This window comes from Rhinolophus sinicus, chromosome 8 (assembly GCF_057876585.1).
Source record: "Rhinolophus sinicus isolate RSI-liver-muscle chromosome 8, RSI-T2T, whole genome shotgun sequence".
NCBI lineage: Eukaryota > Metazoa > Chordata > Mammalia > Chiroptera > Rhinolophidae > Rhinolophus > Rhinolophus sinicus.
In genome coordinates this window covers 20,643,252-20,664,474 of record NC_142508.1, presented here as the reverse complement: position 1 = coordinate 20,664,474, position 21,223 = coordinate 20,643,252, and positions in this window count along the sequence as shown.

Genomic DNA, 21,223 nt, shown 5'->3' with positions numbered 1-21,223 from the left:
GCCTTAGATTCAAACGAGGCTTCTGCTCCCTGCCTTGACTCACTGAGGGAAGAATCAGTTCCTGATGTGGCTTCTCATAAGTGTGCAGAAACTGAGGCAAGAGGAGTTGTTCCCAACTCATTGCAAAGGTATCTATTCCAATATGGCGCCCCTCTCACCTACCAGGAGTCCCAGACCCTGGCAATTTCAATACTGCAAAAGGCTTCAGGATAATATTACTGCTTACCTAGGATGACATTGCTCTAGATCTGGGAGCTGGAACCATATTAATAAAAATGCAGTTGGTGTCTTTTGCAAGCAAAGACCATTGTTAAATAAATACTTCATAAATACATGGAAGAGACCGAAAAGTACTATTGGGAAGGGAGTCTACCAAGAAATATTTGATATTTTATTCTCTATATATGAGTTTTAAGTGTGGTTTACAGTCAGTTTGAATCTAATTTGAATCATGGTTTCACTACCTATCTGATTGTTTGACCCTGGGTAAGTTCTTTATATTCCCCATTTTCTCATCTAAAATTTGGTAACATAATTCCTATCTCAGTGAATTATTCTGAGGAGTAAATAGAATAACACATCCCATGCATACTTTGGCTCTTAATACATGTTGCTAATCTTTAATATCTTCCCCTGATCAAGGTAATGGAAACAATTAAGATAAAACAGAGTCTTGGGCAATTTTCTCTTTCTGATGTTATATTCTACTTATAATCACTTATTCATTATGCTCTCTTGAGGGGCATGTTCAACTGATAGGATTTCCTTCCCCTGGAGACAATCTACTAGGAAGGTAAAGTCAAGATAGATGTGATGTTAATTCCGTGTTTCCCCGAAAATAAGACCTAGCCAGACAATCAGCTCAAATACATCTTTTGGAGCAAATTTTATATAAGACCCAGTGTTATATTTATTATATTATTATATTATATTGTATTATATTATATTTATTATATTATATTTATTATATATATTATATTATATTATATTATATTATATTATATTATATTATATTATATTATATTATATTATATTAAAGACCCAGTCTTATATTATAGTAAAATAAGACTGGGTCTTATATTAATTTGTGCTCCAAAAGACGCATTAGAGCTGATTGTCCAGCTAGGTGTTATTTTTGGGGAAACACGGTTATAGAAGGCATGAGAGTTGATTCAACCTCCTCTCCACCTTTGGTCTTTCTATGGAACATTTGCAATCCAGGTGTACTTTTTCAACTCTGAGTCCCTGCTTGTCAGAAGTTACTGATATTGTTCAGGTCAATTTCGAAATGTACAATATAAACAACAACAAAAAAGAAAAAAAATGTTATAACACCATGAATGAGAGGTAGCAGTATATAGATTTACTTTTTAAAATTTGTTTATTTTCATATCAAATTTGGTATGATCACATTATAGAAAATAATTTAAATAGAAAAAATAATAAAGGAAATCAATGATCACTACAACTTGTACTGATGACTTTTGGTATATTTCTTCCTAGCATTTCTTCTAAAAACTTTTTTTAAGACCTGTTTTTACATAGCTATAATAATAATATAGGCATATTTTTGCATCCTGCATTTTTCACTCAGCCATATGTTATAAGTAGTTTTCATGCTATTCCTTAATCCTCATAAATGTAATTTAAATATCATTTTAAGGCCACAGAATGTCTATCAACTGGATGCTGCACCATTTAAATACAATTTCCTTAAGTTTCGATTTTTAAATGTCAAGCTTTTACTATTTAGTCACCCCCTTAGTGAAGGCTTTCCAGATCACCCTCCTAATTCATTCATTCACTTTTAATTAATTTGTACATTAATCAATTTATTAAGCATTACGTCTTCTCAAGCACTGGTCAAGTCTTTGAAATACATCCTTGAACAAAAAATAAAGAGGCCTGCCTTCTTGGAACTTACTTTCTAGCTGGGGGAGACAGACATTAAACATCCAAACAAGCAATTTGTTTCAGATGTTAGATCTACATGGGAAAGAAAATAAAGAGCAGATTGTGGGAGGGCGGGGTTTTCCATGTGTTGGGCCTCATTGAGCCCATGCTCTTTGATTGAATCAGGGTGAGTCGGCCATAAGGATACTTGAGGAAAGGGTATTCCAGTAAATGAATGAGCTGGTGCACATTTGGTAGAAAGCACTGGGGCAGCTGGTTACTTCCCCTCCCCACCAACTTCCCTTGTTTATTCTTTGGTCTGTAGCATTTATCTGCCATATATTGTGATATTTATCTGACATGTATATATTATGCATGTGTTTGTTTTCTGTCTTCCTTCACTGGATAATAAACCAGGAAAATGGGGACTTCATTTGGTTCACTGCTAAAACACTACTTGTTACAATGCCCAGCACATAGTAGGTTCTCAATAAGTATTTTGAATGAATCAATCATTGAGTGACTCAGTAATCTGAATCAATGTGGCACTTCTAAATATGTTCTAAAGTGTTTTTTAAAAACTCTGCATATTAACAGTGAGTTATTCAAAGCCATCCTCAAGCATTACTCTTCTGTTCTTGTCCTAGCACATTAGCCTCTGAAATCACTTTTCACTCCTCTGTGAAAAGCTGAGGCCTGAAGACAATCAATCACTTGGCAAAGTCAAAAAGGCAGTTTGTAAAAGAGCCCAATATGGAATCCAGGTTACTAAATATTCTTTCCACTGTAACTCTGGTTGTAAAGGAATTCAAATATATTCGTTCAGCTTTTGATCATGAATTTAATGCATTTTTTATTAATTTGGATTAGTACTACTGGTTATGTTCAGTTAGCTTCTGTGGACTTAGTTTGGCTCACGACTCCTGAGTAAGAAATGCACCTCCTATGCTGCTTAATTACCGCAGCTTCTTAGGATTTCCTATCTTCCACTGATGGAATGAGCAAGGTACTCAGCCTCTCTGATCTTCCATGTTCTCTTTTATAAAAGAGAGAGAATAATGGTGTCTTTTTTCCTTTTATACAGTTTTAATGATACCAAGGAGATAACATACTTAGCATAAAACCTGGCACATAAAAATACCCTAGCAAATGTCAGCTATTATTATCAAGTATTTTCGTTATTGGTCCCCATAAAAGCTGTGATAGGTAATATTATATCTATTTTGAAGCAGGAGAAATTATGTCTGACTAAGAGTAGTGAAATGACTTAATATCACACAGAAGTACCCAGGCCTTAAACCCTTTTCTTTTGAACCTTAAACTAGTTATCGTTTCATTAGCTCTCAGCAGAAAATACAGAAGGCTTATTTGCACCAAGTTTCTTTTCACTGATTTATAGAGAAACATTACCCACAAGTACACTGATATCAGGCAGTCAGTGCTTTTTTGGACCCCACGGAAGAAAAACTTTAACACATGTACTGGCAATGTACACTTAGCTCTCATAAGTTAAATATCTAAATATCATTTGCTCATAAAAGAAATCACTGCCTCTTAGGAAAGTATCTGATTCCAGGTCTAAGACAAAAAAATGCACAAGCTGAGTCTAGAATATTTTATTAAACCATAAAGCAAGGATGCTATCCAGGATTGTATCAAAAGCCAACTTAGAGACTCCCAATGACAAAGATTGAAAAATTCAAGAATTACTAAAGAAACAACTGCAATGCATTGAAATGCATCATTTAATGTTTAAATACATGAAGTCAAAATGATACTAAAGAAAAACCTTCATTGACCACTTTTGAAGAACATTAAGGAACCAACTCATTACTCTGGAAACAGGCAAATGAAGGGAAAGAATCAATCATTTATTATACACTTCCTATATGAACTATGCCTTAGGGTAACCAAATAGTGAAGGAGGGGAAGTTTCTTCTTATTCCAACCAATGAGTGAAGAAGGTATGATAGAATATCACCATTTTGCAATTCCTAGTGAATTAATGGATCTAGGCACTGATCCTCAGTGGCTGCTAACATCACAAAGAAAGATAAAACCAGACATTACATACCACCTAACTGAAGTATGTTAACACCAGATGAGAATAAATCTTTAGATAAATCAAACCAAAATTGGGCCAGGCCCCTACCAATTCACAAGAAACACAAGAAACAAAGAAAAATGCAAAACAATGTCAGGGATGTAACCTGGTTTTACCAATAAACAAATTGCAAACAAAAAAGAAAGGAGAAAGAACCCATATGTATATCAAGACAGGGTTTGTTAAATGCATCATAGTACATTTGTACGAGGGGATAACATTCAGTGTTAAAAAAGAATGAGGAAGTTCTCTATATGGTGATGTCAAACGTCTAAAATACAATTGTCTTGTTCAGTGGTTATTGTGACGTCTATCTAATCACACTGAGGAAAAGTCTTGATCTTATACATTGGAAATGTATTTCTAATCACATTTTAAAAATAATTCCTGGAGATGACCTAATCTAAATTTTCTTAAGCATCTGCTGGGTGGAGCGCTCTAAGGACTACAAATACAAAAGCCATAGTGGTTAACAAGTTAAGTCAAGGAAATGATCATCTCATCAAGGAAAGGGGAACCAGAAGAAACCATTACTAAGCCCCGTACATCAAATAGAAAGTAATATATAGTGCTATCACTTTTTTTAGATATTTGTGTATTCTAAACCTTGAGCATCAGCTCTGTTATGTTCTTATAAATAAAAATTGTAGAATAAAATTTAATAATGGGAAAAATCAATATTGTGTCAAAGTGAATGTTAGTATTATGCTTTTTGTTTCTACCAAGGCACTAAATATATACACTTCCTACTTCCTTTGTCTTTAATGCTAATCTTAAAAACTTGGAAAATTTTTAATGTTACTGAACATTCAGTTATGAACTTCATGCTTTGTTTACTTTAATTGTGCAAACTTAGAACAGGGTATTCTGTTCATTGTGTCTGGAAAGTAAATGTCTTAGGTCATCACTAAGACCACTTACTGTATTTGTTCTGTTAAGACACTGAGAGAAGTAATGTTCTTCAATGAAATTTATTGCTACTCAAGCTAACTTACAATTCCCTACTCACGGTAAAATAGATAGTAAATATATTTCAAATGTACTACCTATTGTACTACGTTTGTGCACCTAATGTAACAGGGTGCTATAATCTTTCACTTACGAGTATTTACTAATTTTAATGTGTGTATTCTTACAATCTGTACTTTGGACTTAAGACATCTGCCCTTATTTCCTATTAAAAATAATTATTTTGCCCTCTGGAGGCAGATGGTCCAAGACTCTGCTCTACGAAGAACAAGGGGACTAAGGATTGTCATCTCCTCCAAGTATGAAAACACTAATCTACACACACACACACACACACACACACACACATACACACACACACACACACACACCCCACGTCGTGCACCTGGAAGGGACAGTTGGGAGAGGGTGGCCCTAAATTTGGTAATGCTATGTGTTAGAGCAGTGTTTGTCATTAAAAGAGTCAAGATTCCTTCAAATGCTCTCAGCTTGATACTTACTAAAATTAAATTTGATTTCACAAGAGAATTAAGGAAGACATTTACTTAGTGAAACCTATATATCCTCCAAGAAAAAATAGTCTGTGATGCTAATGAGAATCATTAATGGGGGCTATTTTCCAGTTACTCCAGAAATATAACAAGGCTGTCCTTTATTAGTAAGCATGCAAAACTAAATTCTGTGTTCCTTAAGCAAGACCAAGCGTCCCCTTTTCAATCCATTACCTCTTTTCAAAGACTTCTAATCTCTACATCTACAGTTACTTCCTTGGCCTTCAGCTTATTGAAAGCGGATCTTCCCAATAACTTTGGCACCATCAGGCCTGATTATGAAAATCCAGGAAGAGGTGAGGGAGAGAAGAAAACAAATTATACTTAAGGGACTAGGTCTTGTGCTGGGTTTGAACTTCTTTCTTTCCTTTCATTGACCCTTGCCCCACACATTGTTAATAGCTGCTGGCTCACACAAATTCCCCCAAGGTCCTTTTATTGTCAGTCATGCATCCCTTCCTTCAAATTAATTGTGCTTCCCCTCCTTCCTCCCATTCATTCAGTGAGGTTTTGCTTTCTGCCGCCCTTGATTGGATCCCCTGTATGATCAGGCTAACACTCTTCTCCACAGGACTTTCTGTGAAACTACAACCTTTTGTGGCTTCCTCTGATTTCATCTGCTTCTTTCATTCTCTTAAGAGTTTTCCTGAGAAACCTTCCTAAACAAATCACATGAAACCTCACGTTAGGGTCTGCTACTGGGAACCTGACCTAAGTCCCATTTATTCTCCAAATATTTAGAAACAAACATTAAAAAAACAAAAACAAACAAACAAAAAAAAAAACAGTGCTTGTCTTTTGCATGGAAACAATACCATGGATGAGACAGAACACAAATTGGAAAAACATGTTTGAAACACATGACAAAGGGCTCATTCCCCTAACACATAAAGAGTTCTTAAGCAAATCAATTCAAAATGACCCAAACCGAACATAGGAAAAGGACATGAACATAAAACCACAGCAAAGAAAATATGAATGGCTCAACTTCTCAAAAAAAAAAAAAAAAAAAAAAATTGTGGTCAAAATGACAATGAAATTCCATTATTACCTTACTTAACAAAGTAAAATAATACAGTGTTAGTGTGGATATGGGGAAATCAGCACTCAATTTTTAGAGGCAGTGCTAACTGAGACAATCTCTTTAAGAGTTAGCATTATATTATATATTATACTTTAAATCATTGAGACAACCAAGATGGCGCAGTAGGTAAATTCTGTGTTTACCTTCTCTGACAACCACATCAAAATTACAACTAATCTACAAAACAACCATTATTGAGAATCGCCTAAAATCAAGATGAACTGAAGCCTTTCAACTAAGGACGTGCAGAAGAAGCCACCTTGTAATGCAAGGACGCTGGTCCCGCTCCCCGCACAAGAACGCAGGATATGGTGAGGCCGTAAAGGAATACCAAGGGAGCCATGGATAGGGGGTTCATACCACTATATTCTCGCTGGCAGCTGGTCGAGACACAGGAAGTAGGATGAACATGATCCACAATCCACCGTCTGCTTCTCTGCCAACCAACCAACCCCCTTAGCGTAGTAGCCATGGCAGTTACATCTGTGATCAATGGCCAACTGGTAACAGCTGATGGCCACCCAGCCACAGCGGACAGCCATCCGATTATAGCTGATGGCCATCTAATAACCGAGCCAGCACCTTTCTATGTGAGGCCGTGAGCCTGAAAACTGCTCTCTGGGACTCTGTCCCCACACACCTCCAGACTGGTAGGAAGATCAGAGACTCAGAATGGGCTGGGACCATTAAAGATCACATGCCTGGGACCATTAAAGATCAGAAGGGTTATTTCAGCTGTAGGGGATCCCCTTCCCCTAAAGGAGCGAGAATACCAGCCCCACCCCAACTCAGGGCTCCAGTGCTGGGAAGAGAGGTCCCCATAATTTTTGGTTGTGAAAAACAGTAGAGATTGTGATTGAGTGAGACTGAGTGCGGCTGCACTCACAGGGGCTCCTCTTAAAGGGACTGCGCGCGGACTTACTCACCAGTGGAATCACTTGCTCTGGGGCAGCAGCTGGAAAGGTGGCAGGAACAAATGGTGGGGAATTGAGTTGTCTGGCTTGGGATGGGGGCTGGAGAGGCAGCTTTCTCCCTGTTGGGGGAGCTGGCAGAGGCCATTGTTTTTTTGTTGAGCCCTCCCCTTTCCTGGTGTGCAAACACAGGTGGCCCCCATATCTGAGTCTCCAGCATTCATTTGCCCCACCCTGGTGATTCAAGACCTGGCCCCGCCCAACTTTCAGGCACACCCAGGCTGCTTCCAGTGGCTTTTTTTGTGCAGACTACCTGCCTTGGCTCAGCTGCAGACTTTCCTAGTGTCTCTCAAAGGTGCGTGGAACCCAGACAAGCAGCACCTGGCTTGAGTGTGTCCTGTACCTCTGGCTGAGCAGCCCTAAGCTGGCACTAGCAACAGCTGGCGTTGGTTCATGGCTTGGCCTCTCAAGGTGCTTCCAAGCACAGCATGGGTGGCAGACATCTGTGGATTTCTTTCTGGTTCCCACTAGATGGCCCTGGGTGGCACACTGGCTGTGGCTGAAGTAGACCTACAGAGGATCCCCTCCAAGGTGGTCCTGGGGTTGGCAACCCCAGTGGCGAGGTTCAAAATAAGTTGGAGCATCACCTAGCCATCTCCAAGTATGACAACCCAAGGGGCAGATTAGGCAGGCACCAGAGTCCTGCTGAGGCAGATCCTGCTCTGTAGGGTCAGCCCCTGCACAACAACCCTTCCACTGTAGTCAAGACCAGTCCTCACAACAAGTGAACCCAAGGGTCAGTCCCTCACATTGATGTGCAATTATCAACCAAGTCTCAACTACAAGAGGAGGTCACACACAACCCACACAAGGGATGCACCTGGAGCGCTTGGCTCAGGTGACCAGAAAGACTGTGCCACTGAACCCTACAGCACACCAACCACATAAGGCCACTCTACTAAGACCAGAAGATGTGGCAGTCCTACCTAATACATAGAAACAAACACAGGGAGGCAGCCAAAATGGGGAGACAAAGAAACATGTCCCAAATGAAAGAACAGAACAACGCTCCAGAAAAAGAACTAAGCAAAATGGAGATAAGCAATCTGTCAGATGCAGAGTTCCAAACACTGGTTATAAGAATGCTCAATGACCTCATAAAAATGGAGATGGAAGCCATGAAAAAGAACCAGTCAAAAATAAAGGATACAATAATTGAAACAAAGAATATATCACAGAGAATCAACAACAGATTAGATGAAGCAGAAGATCCAACCAGCGATGTAGAAGGTAGCAAAACACACCCAACAAGAACAGCAAAAAGAAAAAAGAATCCAAAAAATTGAGGAGAGTTTAAGGGGCCTCTGGGACAATATCAAGCCTACCAACATTTGCATTATAGGGGTACTAGAAGGAGAAGAGAGAGAGCAAAGAACTGAAAACCTATTTGAAGAAATAATGACAAAAAACTTCCCTAACCTGGTGAAGGAAATGGACATACAAGCCCAGGAAGCACAGAGAGTCCCAAACAAGATAAACCCAAAGTGGCCCATACCAAGACACATCATAATTAAAATGCCAAAGTTCAAATATAAAGAGAGAATCTTAAAAGCAGCAAGAGAAAAGTAGTTAGTTACCTACAAGGGAGCCCCCATAAGACTGTCAGCTCATTTGTCAACTTTGCAAGCAAGAAGGGAGTAGCAGGAAATATTCCAAGTGATGAAAATCAATGACATACAACCAAGATTGCTCTACCCAACAAGGCTGTCATTTAGAATTGAAGGACAGATAAGGAGCTTCCCAGACGAGAAAAAGCTGAAGGAGTTCATCACCACCAAATCAGTACTACAAGGAATCTTAGAGGGACTTCTTTAAGACGGGAGGAGGTTAAGGATGAGTGAAAGGGGAAGGGATTAAGAAGTACAAATTGGTTGTTATACAGTAGTCATGGGATGTAGGTTATAGCATAAGGAATATAATCAACAATATTATAATAATTAGGTATGGTGCCAGATAGATACTAGACCTATCAGGGTGATAGATGGGAATGGGGTTGGAGTCAGGGTGAAAAAGGTGAAGAGATTAAGAAATATAAATTGACAGTTAATACAGTATGGATAATATAATCAACAATGTTGTAAAGATCATGTAAGGTGCCAGGTGGGCACTGGACTTATCAGGGGGATCACCTCATAGACTGTGTAGATGCTTGACCAATGCCCTACACACCTGAAGAGCTAAAGTAGAATAATATTGAATGTCAACTGTAACTAAATATATAGGTATATATACAGTAGTCACAGGATGTGGAGCACAACATAGGGAAGATAGTCGATAGTATTTTAACAGCTACTTAAGATGTCAGAGGGATAGTAGATTGAGGGGTAGGTTATCACTTTATGAGGGGTTTAAATGTCTAACTATTATGTTGCTTTGTACACCTGAAACTAGTTTTTAAAAATTCATAAAAAATAAAAACAAAAAAAATAAAATGGACACGACCTGCCTTCTCAAAACAAATTGTTTTAATTTCCACACTCTTCTTTTTAAATTATTACAGAATAGCATTTGCTATAGTCTAAATGTTTGTTTCCTCGAAACACATGTGTTGAAATTTTAATGCCTAATGAGATAATATTGGGAGGTGGGGCCATTGGAAGGTGCTTAGTTCACCCATGGAGCCCTAATGAGTGGAATGAGCACCTTTCTAACAGAAGCCCCTTCTGCATGTGAAGACACAGCATAAAGTCTACCACCTGACCCAGAAGAGGTACCTCACCTCATCATGCTGGCACTTTGATCTTAGACTTCCCAGCTCCCAGAAATGTGAGAAATAAATTTGTTGTTTACAAGTTACCTTGCTTATGGTGTTTTGTGATAGTAGCCCAAATGGACTCAGATGACATTTATCACTCTGAAATTATTTGTTTATTTACTGGCTTATGGTGTGTTTCCTCCTACTAGAATGCAGCAAAACCTGTCCTATGTGATACCTGTTTTTGGTATGTAATTTTAAATCAATCAATCAGTCAATCAAGTATTTGGCACACGTGGAAAGATTTGAGATGCCCCAGTGACTCTAGAACATCTCTTCATTGTCTTTCTGAAGTGTCCGAAATTCTCAACTGGGCAATCAATGAAGACACTGAGGGAACCTATTAAACTATTATATCATGAAAAATTAAATAGAAGTAAATTAGCTAAGGAATTAGAGCAAGAGAGGATACATTTTGACAGAGGTTGTGGGCCAGATAATATCAGAATCATGAAGCAGTATTAATTAATTGTAAACAAGTAGGTGGTAGACATTGATGGTAGTGTGGGGAGCATTATTTGGGTTGTAGATATTTTAGTCAAGAGGAATCTTAACATAGAGTACAGAGAAGAAAAGAGAATAAAAACCAAAGCAGGCAGAGTACTACAATGTCCATCACAATGCTCTAAGCAGAGAAGAGAAAACCAGTGTACAGGAGATAACTGAAGGCATCAGAACAGATCAAGCAGCTGGAAACAATGGATTATAATGAAAGCCTACAGAAAGACCAGCAAGCCCTAGAGTACAGGTTCAGAACAATTGTGGGAAATACATGGCATTATTTCTGGGTCAAGAGAGACACACTTTTGGTGTCAGCCAACTTAAGCAGAAATCTGACAATAATGGAGACTTCCCGATTTTGCCAAAATTGGAATATAAAAGGGGGCAGAGTTGAGGTGTGGAAAAATCTCTGTCCCTTCTGGTAATACCCCATGTCATATCATAGTTCAGTTGCTTCCAGAGCTGAACTTGACTGCAGACACCAATGCTACAAGACAGTCTAGATTTAACAAACCTCTGGTTTGACACTTTGGTTCCAGCCACATTCCTCTGGGAACTTTCTAGAATTCTCTCTCTAGGATTTTAAAATTTTATTCTAAATCTTTGAAGAGAGCTAGACATATCTCACAAGCTAGGCTTTTGATGAAACAGATCTCTTGAGCTGAAACATACACCTAGCTTCACTGCAGTTAGGTGTATTATTTCCCTCACCTGAACTGTTAACTGAAGCCCTCCAGGACTTAGTCAATGGAGTAGATACAGTGCTGATTTCTGAACCCAATGGATTCAACTTAAATTTCGTTAAACCGAGGTCAAAAAAAGTTGAGTGACATTTGTAAAATAGGGACAATACTTGTGCCCACCTTATTATTAGGATTAAATGTGTTAAAACATTGTACAGATTGTCTGAGAGAGAGAAGGGAGGAAAGGAGAGGGAAGGAAGTAAAGGAAACAAATTAAAGTCAGTGATTATTCAACTCTCTTCTAAGATTTGGGACCAAGGCTGGACTCAAGCTAGTGTCCTTTGTCCTTTGTTTCCTCACTGTGTCTTTTATCGCAGATGTGTAGATACACTATTTTGGGATCCAGACTTCATTCATTTTCCATTGTATTGTTTAAGAAAGTTATGTAACGAATCACTATTGGTAAAGATAGAAAGTGTCAGGGAAGAATAAATTTTCCACTACCTTTCTAGGTTCTTCTGGTTGGTCTAAGAACTAAATTTACATGAGACAGATTAATAGGTGAAAGTCAAATTTAATTACATATGTACATAGAGGGGTTCCATAGGAATATGGGGTCAAGGATAAATTATGCAGTTGATGCTTATACGCCATCTTGAGCTAAGCAGAAGGAGGTAGGGTTTGGGACTTCAAAGTGGAGAAGAGCAATTCACACGGAGATGGAACAGCAAATGTTTGGTAAGTAAGTGTTTTCTGGGTGATGCAGAGACAATGGGACACAGAGTAGACATGCATTTCTAGTCCCTTCAGAGTAACCCACCACACCTGGTCCATATTCTTTGTAGATACATCTGGTGATAGCTCTATTCTAACAATAGGCCCTTTATTTAAATTCTTATATTCAGTTAAGGGGAAGGTAACAATAAATATTTCCTAAGTCCTCTGTTTCTTAAAAATAATCAGTCTAAATTAATCCTCACACCAAAGAGACATAATTTGAGGTGGCATATTTTGCTCCCCCATGGTTCCACCTTTGAAACTTCTCCTAGAAGTTTTACAGTCCAGAAGCTGAGTTTGTAGGTTTTCCCATCTCATTGAACCAGTTAGTGCTGAAAGTAAGTCAGTTTAGTTAAATTCATTTTAGGAGATGGTGGTGTAGGTGGGGTTCCACAGTTAGGCCTTTATTATGTAAGCAAGCAACCAGGTATTTAATAAGAGGCATTTCTATGGAAACAAAAGAAAAATAAAAGTCAATGGTTGGAGCAAAGTATATACCAGTTGGGCCTTGGCAGTAGACAGTCAAGAAGTATTCTAGATGTCAGAGCGGAAGCACATTTTGCAGTTTGGAATGTCTTTGATGCCACTGAGTGTTCAGGTAAACTCTGAGTGGCTTACACAGCAGGCATGAAGATTGTCTAAAGATAGGCTTTTGTGGTGATCTCTCAAGTTTATAACAGGCAGTTCAGCTTCAGTCTGTAAGGCTTTAGGAAAAGGACAGCTTTAGTTCTCCAAGATTCCAAGTCAAAAATAGGAGAAAAATTGGATACGTTAGTTGGATAGTTGTAGTCAAATATTTGAGGACACTAAAAGCATTCAGGATCCAGTCCAGTTTACAGATGAAAAACAAGACCTCATAGGCTATTAACAGAAATATAATCTAATATCCACAAGTGTGTATTATACTTTCTATGAAACACACTTTTCTTTCTCTCAAAAATCACTCCAAATTTTTTTTATCAAGGATAGACAAATTAAGACTGATTTATTTGCACAACAAATCTATTTTCAAAAAAAAAATTGACCTGATTACACCAATGCAGCCAGAATAGCATTTGATCACATAGGCTCTTTTAAATTTGCGTTGCTGAAACATTCCGTACAGAATCTCCAGGCTGAACTTTTGACATTGTCTCGAAGCTAAGAAGCCAAGCCAAATTATTGCCATCAGACTTCGCTTATAATACGTTTAGATTTGGGTTAATTCCTCTCTCCTCCAGGTCTCCAAAATATGCTGAGGTTCTTGTGCCTGCCAGGAGAGACCTTCATTACCGGCCTGGTAACGCTGCTGGGATCCCTGTAAGCTACATAGTAGGCCCATTTTTCCAAGGGGGCTTTACGGGCTTCTATAAAGTCAAACTTACTTCCTTAAAACTGTTGGTATCTTGAGTCTATGCATGTCTCTTTCAAACATTACGTTCCACTCCAAGTCTTGGTAATGTAACCAATGTTTCTAATTTCTGCTGTTACAAGGAGAATAGATTCTAAGGATGTGAATATCTATATTGCCATGAAAATAAGAATACTCACTAACAGTTTCCAAATTCTGGATGGATCAGATAAGGGGATAAAGATAAATGTTTCAACTCTGCTTAAAAAAATATAATTTACCAAATTATAGTAGTTCATATGTCATTTAGGAAGAAGAAAATTTCCTTACATCTGGAAAACAAAGATTAAAAAATCAGTAATGTTACAAATAAAAAGCCATAAAAATTTAATCACCTTCATTAGTTCACTTAATCCTGTGTAATTAATTATTTCATTTAGAATTTGATTTTTGGAAAGTTTGTCAAAAAGTGAGTTTGTAACACACGTTTAGGATCATAGGTCACTGAAACAATACTTAGTTATACATTTCACCAGGTGGCAATTAAAGACTTCTCAGGTAAACATAGAAAGTTAAACAGTTGTAAGTGAAAGTTAGCTCTCAATATTAAGACCTGATGAAGACATTTTGCATCACCATTGGTAAGACACAAAATTTTCCCTTTCAGGAAGATAACTTTAAAACGTAAAGAAAACCTTTTACAATCTATTATCAAAGGCGGATAAAAGCCGAAGAAAACTTTGTCCTTAGCAGATAAAAGAAAATTAAGTTTCAGTTTTACCTAAGTACACCATTGGTATTAAAAGTTATCTTTTAAAACCCTCGTAATAACAATTCAACTTTCGCCAGCTTGATTACACAAGGTAAAGTTCTTTCTCTCTTTTTTTCCTCTCTTCTTATTCTGAGAAAACCAAGACAAAATTACTTTAATTTGCTTTAAACGAAATGTATCTCCGTTCCTCATATCATTTTTTTCTTTTTGGCCGAAACATCCTACTTTCCTTGTATACAGAATTCTTTACCTTATTCATTTTTAGTGGCTTTAATCTCACATATGTTAATTATAATTTTTAACCGATAGAAAACTTAGCTAAGCAGTAAACAATTATGAACTGTCTTTTACATTACATTTTGTGGCTTGGTAAATTTTCATATACATTTTATAATTTTTAGGAATACATGTCCTTTTTATTAATACAATCTTTTAATGTAACACAGATGTTCATTAACAGACTAAAATTATCTTTAGTTCCTCTGTGATAGGAAGCCAAAAGTAGATGAATCTATGTTCAATGATTAAGTTTTTATTATTTTATCTTATTTGGAAATTAGCTAGATGTTCAATAAATTTCCATCATTTAACTTAGCAAAACTCTAAAGTCTTAAGTTATCAGAAGATTTTGGAAGCTTCTTTTAAGTACATATATCTTAAATTATAATTATTGTACCTAAATACTATTGCCCTATTTACGCTTATTTAATTTACTTGGGTTTTTATAAACAATTATGTATATGTTACTTATGATAATTTTACCATACCAAGTCATTTTTCTTGCTGACAAATTTTATAACAGAGATAACATGAATTTATTTGACTTGTAGTAAACCTAGGTAGTATGAAAGTATTACATTAAATGTGGATAACTCTAAAGATAGGGCTGTTTTAATTAAACCAATAAACCCAAACCAACTTTAGTACTAAATATTTTCCAAGATCTCGTGAACATGAACTTCATTTGGATTAGTTTTATTATATTTCTTAATTTTATAAGTGCTTAGTGTAAGCCAATTAAATAGAGCTTTTTATAAATTAATTTTGCCAATGCCATTCAGAGGTAGAAAATACCATACACATATATACAGACACACATACACACAAATGTAAACAAAGACTTTTCAGCTTTGGTTTAAAATTTTTAGTCATGAGATGGGGACAATAATACAAAATTCACTAGTTTATAAATAACAGTTGGAATAGATTAAGTTTCTCAGCTTAGATAGCTAAGGCTAAAAATATTTGTGGAGAAGACTTGTATTTGTATTTATCCTTAATAAACAATTTTAAGGAAGCTGCAGGAAAGATTTAGGCAAGGGAGACTTCCAGCATTTTGTAATTATAAAAATTATAAATTATTAAAATTTTCTTTTCTTCATCCCTTGATTTCAGGTTCTACTGATTGAATTAACCAGGCTCAGTCTCAGGCTACTGTGGGCTAAGTTTACATACCTGATTTTGTACAGATTTACAAGACAAAGACACTTATCTCTGTTACTTGAACTTTGGCTTCTAGCTGATCTATTTCTGATTAATTCCCTGTTTCCCTGAAAATAAGACCTACCCGGACAATCAGCTCAAATGTCTTTTGGAGCAAAAATTGATACAAGACCCGGTATTGCACTATATTATATTATATTATATTATATTATATTATATTATATTAAAAACTGGGTCTTATATTATAGTAAAATAAGACCCGGTCTTATATTAATTTTTGCTCCAAAAGACGCATTAGAGCTGATTGTCTGGCTAGGTCTTATTTTTGGGGAAACATGATTGCAGGAGGGCTTGGGGGACTGCTGAGGAGATAGGACAGTTTTGAAAAAGGGGAATTTATGTTAGAGTTTTGCTTTAAGTTTAATTCCTCTTTTTGCATCTTAGGCTAGCTGTTGTACTTTATTGTATGAGAGCCCTCCTCTTCTTTTTTTTTTTTTTTCCCCCTTTCAAACATAGTCAATTCAAAAAGGGTCCACTAGCTGGCCGTTGATGAGTGGAATCTATTTAATAGCAATTCTAACCAAGAACTTTTTTATGACTTTACCAAGGACACAAGTATTCCACATAAAAGAGGGCAAAGAGTTCAGTTTTCACAAGATCCAGAAGCTTTACTCCCAGAGTTAGCCTAGAAAGCATAGACCTTTGTTATCATAGATGGAGACAACAAAAGCCCCTTATAGACTGGGACTTTTTATGACAAATTCCCCTGATAACTGGCATGACCAGACAAAGAGACAAGATGCCAATTACAAGCCCAGGTTGTTACCTGTTCTTCTGACCAACTGTCAACAGTAGAGTGGAATTTCAGTCATTTGATTGGCTGCCCAATGCATGCTGGTATGTGCACCTCTTGGATGGCAGAAACCACAGAGAATATTCTCACTGGTCCAAAAGACAAGCTTTCAAGACATAGAACTACACATATGACATAACATACAGGGACAAAGAAGAACAGTGACCATCTGTAGGAGAAAATGTATCTACAAAATGAAGAGTACTCTATCAAATTTACCAGAGCCACTAAAGCCCAAAAAATTAGTTCCACAGATATTTTCTTATGCTAATTTAAATTTAGAAAAAGAAGAAGAAGAAAAAAATGATTTTCACTCTGTTAGCATCCAACAGACCCTGCAGGCAGATATCCAAGAGGCTGACATGGTAAGAACGCTTACTTTCTATCAGCATTTTGGGTCAAATGTCCCAGGATCTCTCGGTTGCAGCAGCCACAAAGCAAGCAGCATGCAGCTAGCTAAGTGTGCTCCATGGTAGGTGCCAACTGACAGGGAGGTAGAAATTTTCCTTTACCCTTCCAGGTTCTTCTGGCTGATCTAAGAATTAAATTGACATGAGACAGATTAATAGAAGAAAGTCAAATTTAATTACATATGTCCGTAGAAGGGTTCCAGAAGAATAAGGACAAATTATGCAGTTGACGCTTATATGCCATCTTGAGCTAAACAGAAGCAGGTAGGGTTTGGGACTTCAAAGTAGAGAAGAGCAATTCACATGGAGATAGAAAAGCAAATGTTTGGTAACTAAGTGTTTACTGGGTGATGTAAACACTGATCTCTAGATACTTCCGAATTTCCCACCACACTGGGCCCAAATTCTTTGTAGATATATCTGGTGATAACTCTATTCTGACAATAGGCCCTCTATTTAAATTCTTATATTCAGTTAAGGGGAAGGTAACAAGAAAATTTTCCCAATTTATGTTTCTTAAAAAAATCAGTCTAAATTAATTCTCATGACAAAGAGACATAATTTGGGGTGGCACATTTTGCTCCCCCACAGTTCCATCTTTGAAACTTTTCCTAGAAGTTTTACAGTCCGGAAGCTGAGTTTGTAGGTTTTTCCATCTCATTGAACCAGTTAGTGCTGAAAGTAAGTCAGTTTAGTTAAATTCATTTCAGGAAGTGGTGGTGCAGGTGGGGTTCTAGAGTGAGGCCTTTATTATGTAAGCAAGCAACCAGGTATTTAATAAGAGGCATTTCTATGGAAACAAAAGAAAAATAGAGGTCAATGGTTGGAGCAAAGTATATACCAGTTGGGCCTTGGCAGTAGACAGTCAAGATGTTCTAGATGGTGGAGTCGAAGCATCTTTTGCAGTTTGGAATGTCTCTGATGTCTCTCAGTGTTCAGGTAAACTCTGAGTGGCTTACACAGTAGGCATGAAGATTGTCTAAAGGTAGGCTTTTGTGGTAATCTCTCAAGTTTATAACAGGCAGTTCAGCGTCAGTCTGTATCTAATATCCACAAGTGTGAATTATACTTTCTATGAAACATACTTTTCTTTCAAAAATCGCTCCAAATTTTTCATCAAGGATAGAGAAATTAAGACTAATTTATTTGCACAACAAATCTGTTTTTTTTTTTTTTTTTTTAATTAACCTGATTACATCAGTGCAGCCAGAATACCATTTGATCACATAGACTCTTTCAAATCTGCTTTGCTGAAACTTTTCATATAGAATCTCCAGGCTGAACTTTTAACAGTATCTCGAAGCTAAGAAGCCAAGCCAAATTTTTGCCATCAGACTTCACTTAAAATTCGTTTAGATTTGGGTTAATTCCTCTCTTGTTCAGGTCCCCAAAATACACTGAGTTTCTTGTGCCTGCCAGGAGAGACCTTCATTACTGGCCTGGTAATGTTGCTGGGATCCCTGTAAGCTACGTATCAGGCCTGTTTTTCCAGGACGGCTTGGTTGGCTTCTGTAAAGTCAAACTTACTTCCTTAAAGCTGTTGGTATGTTGAGTCTATGCATGTCTCTCTCAAACATGACATTCCACTCGAGGTGTTGGTAATGTAACCTATGTTTCTGACTACTTAGGATCTGTGATATAGAAAGTTAGTAAATGTGAATACAGCCTTTCCATTGTCAGAGTCAAAACTGAGTAAGCTAAGTCAAACTTAAAATGTAATCACCATGCTAACACATTTAATCATTTGGAGTAAATGCACAACAAAACTAAAATTCTGTGAAAATAATTGGTAAAAGAGGTCACCATTCTGCTAAAGTTATCTAAACTAAAAACAGCAGATGGTTTAGGGGTAAGAGTACTGCAATGGGGTCTCATTAAATTCATACCTTTGAAGATACTAAACGTAAGCTTTAATTCATTTTTTTTTCAAATGAATTTAATTCTCATAGCAAAGTATGACAGTTAATTATACAAGCAAAAAGGTGTCCATCATCTACATACTGTAGTAGACAATTAAAACATTCCAATCTCCTTTTTCAGAAAATGTCCTGTGTTTGTTTCATATTTTCATCTCCATAATGATAGTGATTTGTCCACTAGAGGCCTTGAGTTTCAGAATTATCTAGAATGGGTTTTCTAGCCTTGGGATGGTGGGCAGGTGATTTAATTATTTCGAATGCTTATTTCTTCATTTGAAAACTAAGGATGGTAATTCTTACCCCAGAGTGTCACTGAGACCTTTTCAATGTCATAATTAATTGTTTACTGAAAGTCTTTGGATGACTTCATAATCAATTGTTGATTGTCTGATTTTAGAGATTTGTTTAAAATAGCTTGCCTGTAAACAATGTCTCTTAAGGACATTTTAATGAAAGCCTTGCTGTGCTCTTGTAACACTTAAAATATAACAAATTCTGCACATTTGGTTAAAACAATTTAAGCCATCAATAAATATTACCTTATCTTGGATTTTTAAAACTGTAGCTATTGCATGTTAAGAATTAAAAGCAAATAAGCCATACACTATTGAATAAACGAAAATTTTTTTTGTCAAAACCATATACATTTATTAAGTAGCTACAGTACATTAGATGCAACTTTAAGAGACTCACTACCCTGTAATTACATTGACAAGTGTGCATGTACTTTGAAGATTCTTTTCTTTTTTTCTTTCTTTCTCTCTCTCTCTCTCTCCCTCCCTCCCTCCCTCCCTTCTTCCCTCCCTCCCTCCCTCCTTTCTTTCCTTCCTCCCCTTCCTTCCTCTTCCTCCTCCTCCTTTTTCTTTCTTTTTTTTTTTTTTTTTGGAAAAAGAATAGGTTTTATAAATCTTGTCTCCAACCCCCAACCTCATAGTAGGTCCAATCTCTTTAAAAATTCAGAAGCAGAACACTCCCCAATCTTAACTAATATTCCTGAATATTTTCACAGCTGACTTACCCATCCATGCAGAGTTCCTTCCTTTCCTGTACCTTTGGTTGAGTTGGTGAGCTTCAGGGACACTTCTGTCCTGTCATAAACTAGCCAGGTTCTTAGTTGCCCATCACTCTAACACTGAGTTCCTACATCTCTTGTCTCAGGTGAGGGTTGTAGGGAAACTCTTATTTTCCTCTGTTCTGAGTGGGAAGACAAACACAGCTGCCTGCCCTTCTTATCTACAGGGGTAAATGTGCTCAGGTTTTCGTGGAGTAGTGTAGATGGGCAGAGATAACTGTGAATAATAGTGCATCTTCAGAATGCCACTAGAAGGTCGATGCAGTTAATCGTTCTTTATCCAAAATATATGTGATGTGCTACACGTATTATTTTAACAATAACGATAATAATGGTTATTAATAATTACTTATGTCTTAGAGATGTAATAAACATGCTAATGGCCAAAGTAAGTTTGGTACTGAGAAATAATCTTGTTAACTATGGTTTCTTTGATTTCTGGTAACTGCTATTTGTCCTCTTTTGTGAATTAGAAGCAGAACCAGCCTATTTTGCTAAACTAGTATATAATTTGGTGAGTATTTATTTCATTTCCACCAGAACAATTGCTAATGACTCTCATATTTACATTAAAAAAATAATAATAAATTTCCTAGAGAAGCTTTAATGATAGCAGGTCTATGAATCATTAAATGGTCTTGGGCTTTGCCTCTTTTTTCATGCTTTTTACAGAAGAGGGTAAATATTACCCTCAAGGAATAATATTATTATTAATAATAATTACAACAGGCACAACTTGCCTTTATTTAGTATTTATTATGTGCCGAGTGTAAGGAAGGAAAAAGAACTTTCCTTCACTTCCTTAGGTTCTGCGGCTGGAGCCTATGAATTGAACTGACACAAGACAGATGAACAGGAGAAAAACTACAATGTTTTTACATGAACACAAGGGCCTTCATAGGAAAAATGAAGACACAAAGAGGTGGTTAGGAAAGTCCAAGAACTTATAAATCTTTTTAACCAAGAATGATAAATTGTGAAGAAGTGACAATACAAAAGAAAAGGGGTTGAAGTTTCTAGGGGCAATAAATTGTGGAAGAGTGACTAGTAATTATATGAGGGAAACTAATGGAAAACAAAAGTGTTATTTTAGTAGCTTTGTTGGTACAGATCCTTCTCAGAGTCAACTCTCGGTC